Source organism: Ursus americanus, chromosome 10, assembly GCF_024610735.1.
Source record: "Ursus americanus isolate L20-20 chromosome 10, mUrsAme1.1.p, whole genome shotgun sequence".
NCBI classification, from domain to species: Eukaryota; Metazoa; Chordata; class Mammalia; order Carnivora; family Ursidae; genus Ursus; species Ursus americanus.
In genome coordinates, this window is record NC_142136.1 from 34,475,721 (window position 1) to 34,489,098 (window position 13,378).

The window sequence follows — 13,378 nt, forward strand, 5'->3', positions numbered from 1 at the left end:
CATAAAGATCAAAGATCTGCCTTCCCCCTCCACTTCTTTCCCTCTACATCACCCCCTTCTCATTCTCTCTCCCTCCCCCACCTCTCCTCCACTTCCTTCTTTCACTTTTATTTCTTCCTTCCCCCTCTTCCTCTTCTGTTTCTTCCTCTCCTCATCTTGCTCCCGTCTTTCTTCTTATTTTTCTTCTCTTTTTTCTTCTTCTCTTTCTTCTTCCTTGTATGGATACATAGTTGTTCCAGATCCATGTTTAGAAAACACTTTTCTTTCCCAATGGGTTTCTTTCCTTTGTTTTCTTTGTCAAAAATCAAATGTAATCCTCTCTGTGGACTCTCAACTCCAGTCCTGTGAGCTACTTGTCAATTTTTATGCCAGTGTTATACAGTCTCAACTAGTGTAGTGTCATAGTAAGATGGGCAGTGTAATATCCCAACTTTACTATTTCATTAAAGGTGGCTCTCTCTAGTCTATTTTCTTTGAATTGAATATGAATTTTAGAATCAGCTGGTCTATTTCTCCAAACATGTCTGCTCAGATTATGATTGAGATAAAATTGAATTTATATATCAATTGGTGGAGAATTTCTTTCTTTTTTTCTTATAGATTTTATTTATTTATTTATTTGACAGAGGGAGAGAGAGAGAGCGCACAAGCAGGCAGAGGGGCAGAGGGAGAGGAAGAAGCAGACTCCCTGCTGATCAAGGAGTCCAACGTAGGGCTCAGTCCCAGAATCTTGAGATCATGATCCAAACCAAAGGAGATGCTTAACAGACTGAGCCACCCAGGTGTCCTGAGAATTTATTTCTTAATAATATAATGTCTTCTAATTCATGAGTATGCTATATACTACATTTATTTCATCTTTCTTTAATTACCCTCAACAAAGTTATTGTAGTTTTTAATGTAGAGTTCTTGCATGTCTTTTATTAAATTATTTCTAATTATTTATATTTTTGATGTAACTGTTAATATAATCTTTAAATTTTTGTGTATTGCATTTTTTATTGTACAAAACTGGATTTTGTAATCTTGAGTCTTACAGTCTTGATAAATACTCTTATTAGTATTAATAATTCTTTTGTTGATGTCTTAGGATTTTCTATGTAGGCATTCATGTTATCTCCAAATGGAGAAAGTTTGACTTCTTCCTTTCTAATCTTCATGGTTTTTACTTCTCTTCTATGCCTTATTGTAATGGATAGATCCTTTGTTATAATATTGAAGAGAGGAGTTGAGAGAACATTATTTCAGTGTTTCTCGTCTTAAGAAAGGAGTGTTCAATATTACATAATTGTGACTTTTACCCCAGATTTTTGTGGATACTGTTTATCAAATTGATGAAGATCCTTTATAATCCTAGATTACTGAGAAATTTATCATGAAAGCATTTTATCGAAATGCTTTTTTATCTATTAAAACAATTACGTGGGTTTTCTGATTTGTTGATTTAATGATTTATATTGATTAGATTTCAAAAAATAACCCAACCTTTTATTATAGGAATAAATCCTACTCGGCCATCCAGTATTATTCTTCTTATATAATGCTGAATTCAATTTGTTGATATTTTGTTAAAGATTTTTGCTTCTATGTTTATGAGAGATGATCATCTACGTATATGTTTTACATTACTTTTAGATTTTAGTCTGAGGATTATGGTGGCCTTGGGGTGTCTGGGTGGCTCAGTTGGTTAAGCGTCTGCCTTTGGCTTGGGTTATGGTCCTGGAGTCCTGGGATCCAGCCCCATGTCAGTCTCCCTGCTCCATGGGGAGTCTGCTTCTCCCTCTCCCTCTGCTCCTCCCCCAACTTGTGCTCGAGCGTGCTCTCTCTCTCGCTCACTCTCTCTCAAATAAATAAATAAATAAATAAATAAATAAATAAATAAATAAACTTCAAAAAAAGATTATGGTAGCCTCATACAATATGTTCTGGGGGGAAAATTCTGTAATGTTGATATTTTTTTCTTTGAATGTTTGATATAATTCTGAAGTATAACAATCTAGCTTTGGAGTTTTCTTTATGAAAAGGATTTGATAAACAACTAAGTCTACTTAATGTAGCAGATATTATTATATATTTTCCCTCATCATGTGATATATTATTCTTTCAATCACTGCTTTCAAAACTCTCTTTTTAGCATTGGTTTTTTAAAGTTTTATTGGAATATACTAAGTATTTTTTTCTTTGTACTTACCTGGCTTGGCGTTCACTGAACTTCATCAGTTTATAATTTCATGAAATTTAGGAATTTTCATCATGATTTTTAAATTTTTCTGTTCTTTTCTCTCTCTCTCTCTTTTCCTTTTGTGACTTTAATCACATACATCTTATAGACTGCTTGATGCCCTAATGAGGTTCTGTTCCTCTTTTCTCAATACATTTCCTTTCTATACGTCAGAGTAGATAATTTCCTTTGACCTACTTTAGGTTTATTGGACTTTTGTTTTTATTTTCTGCACGATGTTAAGTCCATTAGTTAATATTTAATTTCAAATATATTATTGTTTTGTTTTAGAATTCCTATTTGGTTTGTTTTTAGTGATTTGTTTGTAGGCTGAGAATCTTGTGTATTCATTAATTACTGTCAAATTTCCTCTTATGCTATTATATGTAATAAATACATAATTTAACATCTTTTATACAAAAACTAATACTTAGGTCATCTTTGGGTTGTTTTCTTTACTTTTTTTTCTTGCCTTTGGATCACATTTTTCCATTTCTTCAAGTCTTCAGTAATCTTTAAAATATATTTTGGGCATTCTGAATGATACACTGTAGAAAATCTAACCAAATAAGATAAAAACAGAGAAGAAGGCAAACCATAAGAGACTCTTAACTATAAGGAACAGACTGAGGGTTGCTGGAGAGGAAATGGGTGGAAGGATAGGGTAATGGGATTATGGGCACTAAGGAGGGCATTTGATGTAATGAGCACTGGGTGTTATATGCAACTGATGAATCACTAAAGTCTAACCCTGAAACTAATAATATGCTATAAAAAAAAGAAGGAGGAGGAGGGGGGAGTCAGGAGATCAAACCTGAGTAATTCTAAGAGAAAAAGCAGAAGAAAATGATACACTATAGAAAATGGAAATAATACACTGGAGAAAGAAAAACTTTCTCTGAGAAGTTTTGAGGTTTTGTAAAAACAGACACTTAACTTGGATAGGCTCACATTCCAGAATCTGTCTTCCTAGTGGTAGGCAGCACTGAGACTGCTCATTTCATTTAGTTTTTCAGCAGTTCCTTATTGCAGGAAAATTTGCAAATACATTTCAGTGTTCAACCAGGGGTTTGGGCTGGTAATGACATGCTAACTGAATTTCAGCTCTGACCCTCCTTTTTGTCCAAGGCCTTCTTTCTGGGCCAAACTAAAAACCATTTGATTAGTAAAGGCTTAATAAAGTGAAATTATCCTGAATTGGATAAATTTGGTATCAGTTAAAAGCTCCAACTGGCTCCTAAATTGGGTAAATAGGTATTTATAGTCTACTCTAGGTTTCAAGTATAACTTGAGATGATCCCAAACAATTTCATCATTGGAGAATATGTTAAATCATCCCAGTAGAAGAAGGATTTTGAGTAAATAGATACAAATACACAAGTATGTAAGGAAATAGACAGGAAATCTGTAGTTGGCTCATATTAATTCTCCATATAGGTTTTGTTATCATTTTTATTCATATCACTCTCCCAGAAATGTTCTAATTATGACTTTTATTCAATCTCTTCCTTCAGAAGCTATTTTATATATAACTTCTTTAATTGTCACCATGATAAAAAAAAACTGAAACGTTTTTACAGATTAAATTAATATGAAAGTGATACTGACATTAATCCCATAGTAGATGTGGATGACATGGGAGAAACTGATTTTCACTCTCTGCTTTAAAATTTAATATAACAAATGACAAAACAAGAAACAAGTAAGGCCCAATAAGACTTAAAGTGTAGCTTTATGTATAAGAAGGGCTTTCCAATTATTGAGCCATTATTTTGGTTTATTTTGTATTTTTATTTTGCTTACTTCTCTCGCTCATTGATTTACATTTCGTTATACATAAATAGATAATATGTGATGGTGGGGAGCATCTAGAAGTTGTACCTTTGGGTATTTATTTCAGGAATTAAAAACTTTAGGTGTTGAAACTTCATTTTGGGGGAAAAGGATTTCATGTATAGCAATGAATGACTATATATAAAATATGGTAAAGGATAAAACAGGCAAGATTATTTTCATGCTGTTAGAAGTTAGGAGAGAGGACAGTGGCTGAAAGCTAGCTCAAAGAGGGTGTCCCACAAATTGGTACTATTTGTTTTCTTGATATGGTTGTTTATGAAATGGGCAAGTTCGGTTTGTGAATTCATAAATGGCGTAATTACATTTTCACTTTCTGTATGTATAAGTAAAGTGGTATATACACATGGTTATCTAGATTTATATGCTAAATTAGATAGTTGTATGTATTAGAAGCACTAAGAGAGACATATAAATTAAGGAGATGGAGAAATGTTGATTAAAGGTTATTATTAAAACTAAGAAGGAAGAGAGTCATGGGATCACACCTGAGTAATTCTAAGAGAATAGGCAAAAGAAAATGTGTAATGAAGGAGATCGACAAAGGTAGGGCAAACAGTAAGTTAGAAGAATAATGTACCATGGAAGTCAAGAGAACAGTATTTACAAGAAAGAGAATTAACTATATATTTATAAGAAAGAATTAACTATATAAAATATTCCTGAGTAGTCAGATGAAATAAGATAAAAAATATTGTTCATTGATCATAGCATAAAAAATATCTATAGGAACTTTAGCCACAGCCTGTTTTCATGAAATGTTGGCAATCAAATGAAGATAAAAGTTTGTTGAAGAATAATTGAGAGATGAGGAATAGAAGGCAGTGTATATAGTCAACAGCTGGTTGTATTTTATAAAAGAAGTAGAGCAGTGGTAAGAGCTTTATGTGGGTTATTCAAGATGATGTGTAAATGCTGGTGGGAAAGATCCATAAAAAATGAGAAATTGAAAACGTTGAAGAATGAAGAGATAAAGAAGAACGTATACCCTCAGGAGATGGGAAGTTCTGGCATCCAGAACAAATATAAAGGGCCTTACCTTTGTTAGGAAGAGGGATGGTTCTTATTTTGGGGAAAAAAAAAAAAAAAGAGGGAAGGCATAGAAAACTAGAGTGATCACAGATGGCTTTGTAGATGATTGGTGATAAGATAGGGAAATTTCCCTCTGCTGGCTTCTCAGTGAAAGAGAGATTGAGTGAGGAGAAAGGGAGCCAGGGACTATTAGTAAAAAGAGAACTTAGACTGTATTAATGAGTCAAAATGGTGAATGAATCCTTAGGAGTAAATAGGTGGAACAGAAGTAAAGACCCTGGAAGACCTTCATGATGGTGTAAAGGGTAGGAGAAAACAATTATAATTATCTTCAATGAATTAGATGTAAATAACATAGTCCATAGATGATTGCAGCAAGAAGGGGGATACTGTGAAAGAGCCTAATAAAATTCAAAAGAACAGGAATTTTTCACAAAACTGAAAGAAAGTTAGTGGGCCGGGACAATGAATAGAAAAAAATGACACAAATGCCATTTTAAGACCAAATGTAAAGAAAACTTTCATTTAAGAAGCATACAGTGAAGCCAGTTTCATTTTTGCTAACACAAGGCAGTGTTCAGAGAAGAGTTTTCACGTGGGGAAGAGTGTGAAGCACATGGATCCAGAGTTCAGGGAATACAGTAGGAGTGTATGAGAGGGAGGGAAGTGTGGAGGGCTTGGGTCAAAGAAACCAATGCACAAAGAATTACGGGATGGGTTATAAGTTAGTGATGACATGGAGGCCTTTGTTTGGGTAGCGAGCAGTGCAAATAAGTCTGTGAGGTCCAGTAAATTCAGTGGAGATAATGTCTTAGAGCAATGACTTCCTTATCTACGTGTTTGTTTCAAACATGGGGTTTTTATTTATTTATTTGTGTTTGTGTGTGTGTAGTCCAGAGTTTTTCACTAATATTATATGTGGAAGAGAAAAAGGATTGAGAATAATAAACACTAAGCACGATCATTAGGAATAAATTAACAGCTAGTTGTAATAGATCCAACCTTCATGTTGGAGACTGGGTTTGATGTGACTGTTGGGGCTGGCGATTGATGCTCTCTTTATAAACAAGTGGATGTAGTTTTAGATTGGAAAAAGGTTGGAGGCTTATTGGGACAATGTTGGTGCTAATTCAGGGGGAAAATTTTTCCTTCTTGCTGAATGAAATATTGCAATCAAATAGGATAAAAATACCATGTTAACTCCCCCTCATTTCCTAGGGAGCTTTGCAAAACCACTTTTCAGCTGTTCTCCAATATTTCGGTTTCTTTTTAATGCGAAGGAATATACATGAGTACATAATATCTTCAAGATATAAAAAGAAGAGTATAAGATTTAGAATTATTTTCCTAAGACAGAAACAGAAATAAATGGGATAATCTACTATTTAAATCCCAAATGTCAGCAAGATCTGACTTTTTCTCCAGCACTCCTTCAGTGGTATATATCAGTCTGACAGTGAAAGGACACTCTAATTCCTGTGTCATACCCTGGGGAGTGACATTTGTGCAGAATGTCAACTTCTAGGAACTTGCTGTTAATTACTATGCTTTCCAAGATATTCTTAATTTAATATGAATTAGTAGATTTGTGTCAGTATCTTCCTTCTTTACATGATACAATACCATTTCCAACGTATCCCAAGCTCTAGCCCCCACCACATTTCGAAGTGACCTTTTGTTGAACTGACAGATCTAAGATTATATCAATTATGAATTGCAATGTATTATCAATCAAAATGTTACTCATCAGGCTGCTTTTCTGCTCTGATCAAATACATCTCCAGAAGTGATAATCCTATATTTGAAAATAAGAGACGAAGAATTTTATTCTATCAATGAATGCACATTAATTATTATTTTCACTAATATTAATGGGTAAATTACATGTATGTGTCAAGTATAGAAAAAATCTTATAAAGAAGATATTAGATAAAGATATATCATTAAATTTTTTTACAGTGAATTAAAAAATGAAATGACCTGGCCGAGTTTTAATACATTAATTATTAAAGATGATCATACCTAAGAAAAAAAGAGACAAATTAAAAAACAGACTCTTAAATACAGAGAACAAGCTGGTGGTTGCCAGAGGGTAAGTGGGTGGGGGATGGGTAAAATAGATGAAGGGGATTAAGAGTACATGTATCGTGATGAGTACAGAGAATTGTTGAATCATTATGTTGTACACCTGAAACTGATATAACACTGTATTTAATTATACTTCAATAAAATAAATATATAAATGAAAAAAATTAACATTAAAATTTTTAAAAAATCTTACCTTAAGACATTTAGTGTTTTGAAAAGGGCATTTTTAAATTTAATACTATCCTAGTTACAGTTAATATGATGCTCTGTGTTACCCAATATCTCACAACTGAAGTGAAGCACAATATATATTCATTTACCTGGAGACTTGGTTTCCAAACAAAATGATCAGTCCAACAGGATGAATAGTTGCATAAATGTTGGGTTGAAAGTGTACTTTATTATAAACAAAATTCAGAGAATTTTCCCCTCTGTCCCAAGTATTTTCATACCAATTATGCATTTTATATAATCAGTGGAGGATGAGAATTTAGAATGGGGGACAGAGGGGAAAATTACTACTCTTTACCCTGCTCTGTATATTGTCCTCAGGCTAGGCTTCAGATCTTGATGATGGAAATGCTACCTAGATTTCATCCTCCACGCTCTTTGCTGCCCGGTGCATTTTTACAGTGACAAACTGTACAACCATTGGGTTACTGAAGAGTTATAAAGTAGGTGGACTTGGTAAATATAATGGACTTGGTAAATGTAATCTTTCCTTAAATTATATAAATAGATATTTAAGGCTTAATTTAGATTTCAAGTCGAAGTTTCCTTACCTAATTTTTCATTTTCTGTCTCCTGCTAGTGTTTCACTGAGAAGGAAGCTGGTTTTCCATATTGTTTCCCTTTACAGAATGATCTGTTCAGACTGTCATGGGTGTTAAGGTTTGAGGTAGAGTAAAACTCTTCCCCAGCGTCTCCAAATGCTTAGAAAGGTATTATGTATGCTTGAAGTGCAGAGTTTTAGCAGCCTTAATTTATTCCCCTCATGCCCTGGTGTTCCCAATTGGCATACAGAAATCTTTTTGTGGCTGGCAAATCAGGACATAATCAAAGCATTTTTATATCTCTTGGATGTATTAGCATGAAAGGAATCCAAGAATTGGGTAAAAAGTGGAGACTATCGGGGCTCCTGGGTGGCGCAGTCGTTAAGCGTCTGCCTTCGGCTCAGGGTGTGATCCCAGCGTTCTGGGATTGAGTCCCACTTCAGGCTCCTCCGCTAGGAGCCTGCTTCTTCCTCTCCCACCCCCCCTGCTTGTGTTCCCTCTCTCGCTGGCTGTCTCTCTCTCTGTTAAATAAATAAATAAAATCTTTAAAAAAAAATTGGAGACTATCATTTGAGGGTCACAGAACCAGCAGATCAGGAGAATTTGAAGTTGAAGCAGTTGTAACAATATCATGCATTGCACATACAGGACAGAATGAGGGTAGAAATAGAGGAATGGGTACCTACAAAAGGCAAGAGCAGAATGAACAGATTTGAAGAATGCATCCAATAATAGGTTGATGACCTATTCTGTGAGCTGAAATGGATACAGGAGCAGCTGCTTACTTCCTGTTCTATGGGAGTAAAACCATGTAGTCAAGAAGCCATGTGAAGTTAGACATTCAGTTTTGTCCCCTTTCAGACATTTCTGTCATTACTGGTGACTTCAGTTTCTCCTTGTCTACTAAACCCTTCTCCTTACAGACACTTTAGATGATTTTCAAAGCAACAAGCTCATTGTTTTTTGTTCTGTTTTTCTTCTGTCAAACTCTGGTTTGATCCATTCAAAATATTAGTGATGGAAATCAATCTCCTCCCCTTGTGACTTTCAGACAATTTCAAACCCACATCTCAACATCCAAAGCACCCTTGTAGTCCTCTATCCATTCCCCCCCTCTTCTCTGATCAAATGTTTCCTTTTCTTCCCCCTTCTCATCTTTATTCTTTTTCCTCTTGAGTAAAATCATTTCTTTCTGCACATCTGTCAAATGCTCTGTCATTTCTCCTTTAGTTCTTTCCTGCCACAGAGCTTAGTCTTACACATCTAAAGACCAGGGTTGAATCAGCTGAGACCAAGGAAGAATCAAAGAAACAAGACACCATACTTCCATGGACTTGTTTTTTCCATCCATTGTTTTTACTGCTTTTTATTCTTTTAAACATGAATATAGTCATCTCCTCATTGCTATTACTCACAGAAGACAGCATCATCCATTTACTTTAAATTTTTGGCTAATGTTTTGACATTAAAAGTTTATTCCTTTTACTTGTTTATTTCAAGGGGTGAAAAAGCTTTATGAAGTGCCAAGCAAAAGAAAAATGCTAAGCCAAACACAAGTAATAGAGAAGAATTTTGTTGTTTGAGTATAATTGAATAGCATACTAGATTTGGAAGTTTTTTTTTTTTTAAGATTATTCTATTAAAGCTTTTTTTACAAAAGAATAAAAGCTCTGCTAATATTAAATGGTATGCTTAAGGTGGCTAGTACGAGAATTTGTTTCTCCTTATTTCAAGCTCATTACATCAGAAAATTAACAACAGAAATTGAATTCATGTATACATATATTTAATGGATGTATATCCATAAAATATTAAATTATAATACAAAGTAATTTTTGAATAAAAAAATTTTATGAACTAATCCCACACACTAGAGGTAAACATGATAGAGCTATATAAAGTGGGATGCTTGTGTTTCAAAAATTATTTCAGTCAATATTAACTGAAAATTAATTTCATTTAATTGAGATAAGATTACTGCCACAGACCTAAGACTGACTAAAAAAAAAATAATGATGAATGGCTATTTATTGAGCTGAGATGCTAGATATCTAGTAGAGTGAAGCAAGAATCAATGTAAGATAGGTTTTATTTTAATATCTTCATTACACTTGAAAATTGTAGGAACAAAAATGACAAAGGATTTTCAAGGATTGATTCATGAAAAAAGATTAGAATCACATAGTACTTACAGCTTTGCCAAAAAATGACTCATGGGTAATGATAAATATTTACAATGACTAAGATTAATTGTTTAAGGAGATAAAACTAAATAAAAATAAGCTAATTTGTTTTCCAGTTGTTTTTAGTGTGCAGGACGTAATGTATCTTCCCCAGCTCCAAACTGTAGAGAATACCATTACTTTAAAATTGAAGATTATAAAACAACCATTTGTTGAGTTCTTGCTATGTGCTAGGTGTGGTTCTGAAATGGCTAACATTTATTAACTCCATTAGCATTTATTAACTCAGGATAATCCTCAGATGGGTACTGTCATCTGTAATTACAGAAGACACTAAGGCACAAAATAGTAGTATACAGTCACAGTAATAGGACTTTTTAAAAGTGACACACCTTGAACGAGGTAGAGTCAGGACTTAAAATGAGGCAGGTCTACTCCATAGTGGAGATAAGTAACCTCTGCTCTCTACTGTCTCTGATTAGATTTCCAAATAACTATAAAGTAGCTGTAGGAAGTATTTGGTACCAGGTATTGGAGATTTAATACATTCCATTCAGATGATATTTATTGTTGAGCACATACTACATTCTAGGACTTGACAGGAGGAACAGAGACCTTGAGAGAAAAATAAAATTACAACTTGTGTATTTCCTTCTTTTTCTTTTCTTTCTCTTGAAGTCTAGTACATTTGATTATTGACCATTTACTGATTCCATGATCTTACTACACCTCCCTCTAGCAAAATTTGGTCTCAATTAATTGCCGTATGTATCTGAAATATAAAGTTGCACCAAGGGGGAAATAACAAATAATAAATAGCATTTTTATTTTAATTGCCCATAGTCACATTTCTCAAAGAATAATTTCTGAACCCAGTATCATAAACTGTAGAGAGAGAGTTTTGAGTCAGGATCTTTCTAAGCCTATATATACTTATAATTTTAATAGAAAAAAATATGACTTTCAGTAAGTAAGTCCTTGCTTGGGACAGGTCTGGAATTGCTTGAACAACTCAGGCATAGTCCCCGTTGGCTTCCTTTCTAAACCACCTTGGTTATTTTATTTGATACACTTATGTACCCCAAGTCCTGAGGAGAAGGGAGTTATGAAATTCTTACAGAATATTATTTTTAATTGAATGTGCCCTCTTAAAAGAGGATTTTAATTGAGATTTAATAACTCCATAAAAGATAAATCTAGCCACCATGTAATAAACAGTATTTAATTAGTTAATATCAATTAAATACTAAAAATATTAATTTACTTTTAATGTCTAACTACTGTAATTTGCTATAGCTATCTTATTAAATGCTAATTAAATTCCTAAATATTCTTACAAATTTAATGCATTAATAAGAAGAACGTAAGTACGTATTTACTGTATCTGCACTTCTGAGTTCATTACATGGCAACGAGATTTATCTCTTTTATAGTAATTAAATATACTAAGCAAACCTCAGTAACTTTTCCTAACACATACCATAACTGTTTTATTAATTTCAAATTAAATGCTCATTTAAGGTTTTTAATCAACAGCTGCCCCAAACAATTTTCTACAGGCAGAGCAAAGGTTATTATATGTTTAATTAAACTTTAGTTTATAAACTTGGGCTGAAGCTTTCTAAATGTGACTTTTGGTTTCTCACTATAATCTATATTACCTTTTTGATAATATTTATCAACATTTTCTGTATAGTCTATATTTTTTCCTTTGCCCGACCTTTGTACATTTGTTCGCCATCTACTAAGTCTGTATTTTTTCCCTCTCTTTAATACAAGCCAACAAAGTTTTTTTCTTTCTTTTTCTGTCATTAAAAAGCAGAGCTTTTTACTAGCATCCTCTTCAGGTATCTTTTATTTCCATTAATTACCATTCCATTGTTAGAGAAACATCCCTTTCAGGAAAATTAAAAAAAAAAAAAAGGAGGAGAAGAAGAAGAAGAAAGAACGAGAGAAAGAAAGGAGAGAAGAAATGGGTCCTATGACATTTGTTAGCCAAAGCGAGTCCAGTTGGAAAGGCTACAAAAAGCAATAAGGCTCTGCCAAGGTTCAAGCCTCAGGATGATTTTTGAAAGACTAAGAGAAAATACAGTCCTTGCATGTATCAAATGATTTAGAATCTTCAGTCCTTCCAGATATGATGGGGGATGTCATAAAGACAGGAGGCTGCCGAGCAGCAAGGAAGCACATTAGCTATTAACCTTCCCCCAGCCGATCAACTTTATTTTGCAATCTTCCCTCAGAACCATTAGAATACCCTGAAGAAATAACTTTCCAATTAAAAAGGATCTCAGAGAACAAAGCCATTTTATCTCTGACTCCTGGTGTTCTTTATTCCAATAATTTAAATTGGAATTGATTTTTCAATTTAGCCGTTGACTTGCTATGGACACACAGCTGAAAAGGCCGAATGGAATTGCATGGCTGAAATATTTGTCTTTGTGATGCACTTCTCATAAATTCACAGGAGCCCTTTTTTTTTTTTTTTTTTTAAATGCATTTTCTTCTGCTGCCTTTGCCTTAGACAACAGCTTTTTAGCACAGCATGGGCAAACTGAGAAAACACATCCACCATGACCTCAGGGGCCTCATCCTCCGTTCCTCATAGATTTATCTAATTGTTACATCTCCTGGAAAATAAATAAATTCAGTCTATCCAAAATGATGGGGATTCTTGAAGCCCAAATATTTGTTTTCTAATTCATGTAAGAGATTTAATTTCTTAAAAGAAGAAAATAACTTCTCAGTGTATTTTACCTCAAAAATATGTTGTAATGGAGATTGAACTCTCTTATAATTGCTTTAATTATTAGTAGCTAAAAATAATGGATTTTCAATTAGCACTTACTAATTTTGAATTAAATACTCCAAATATTAAACTGTTCTTTATTACCCTTTTATATTTCATAATAAAAGGACTAGAAATATCCAATTATTAAAGCACTTGATTAGCAGTCAGAACTTTCTTGTCTATTCACATTGCTGATCATTTTCTCACTCTGACCTTAGACGAAATGCCATAGTCTTTGTCATCGTCTCCTTCCTGTTTCCTCACCCTGTCACTCCAGCAGGTGTCTCTACTTTCCTTTGTCTTATAGGCTCAAGTCCTGTTCTGAGATCAGTACTGATGTGAATAGCAGGTATGGAAGGAAATCCTGAGCTCAAAACATTGTTTCATTTTTTTGCTAAACACCATATTGCATATTACTCACAACCCTTGTGGTTTT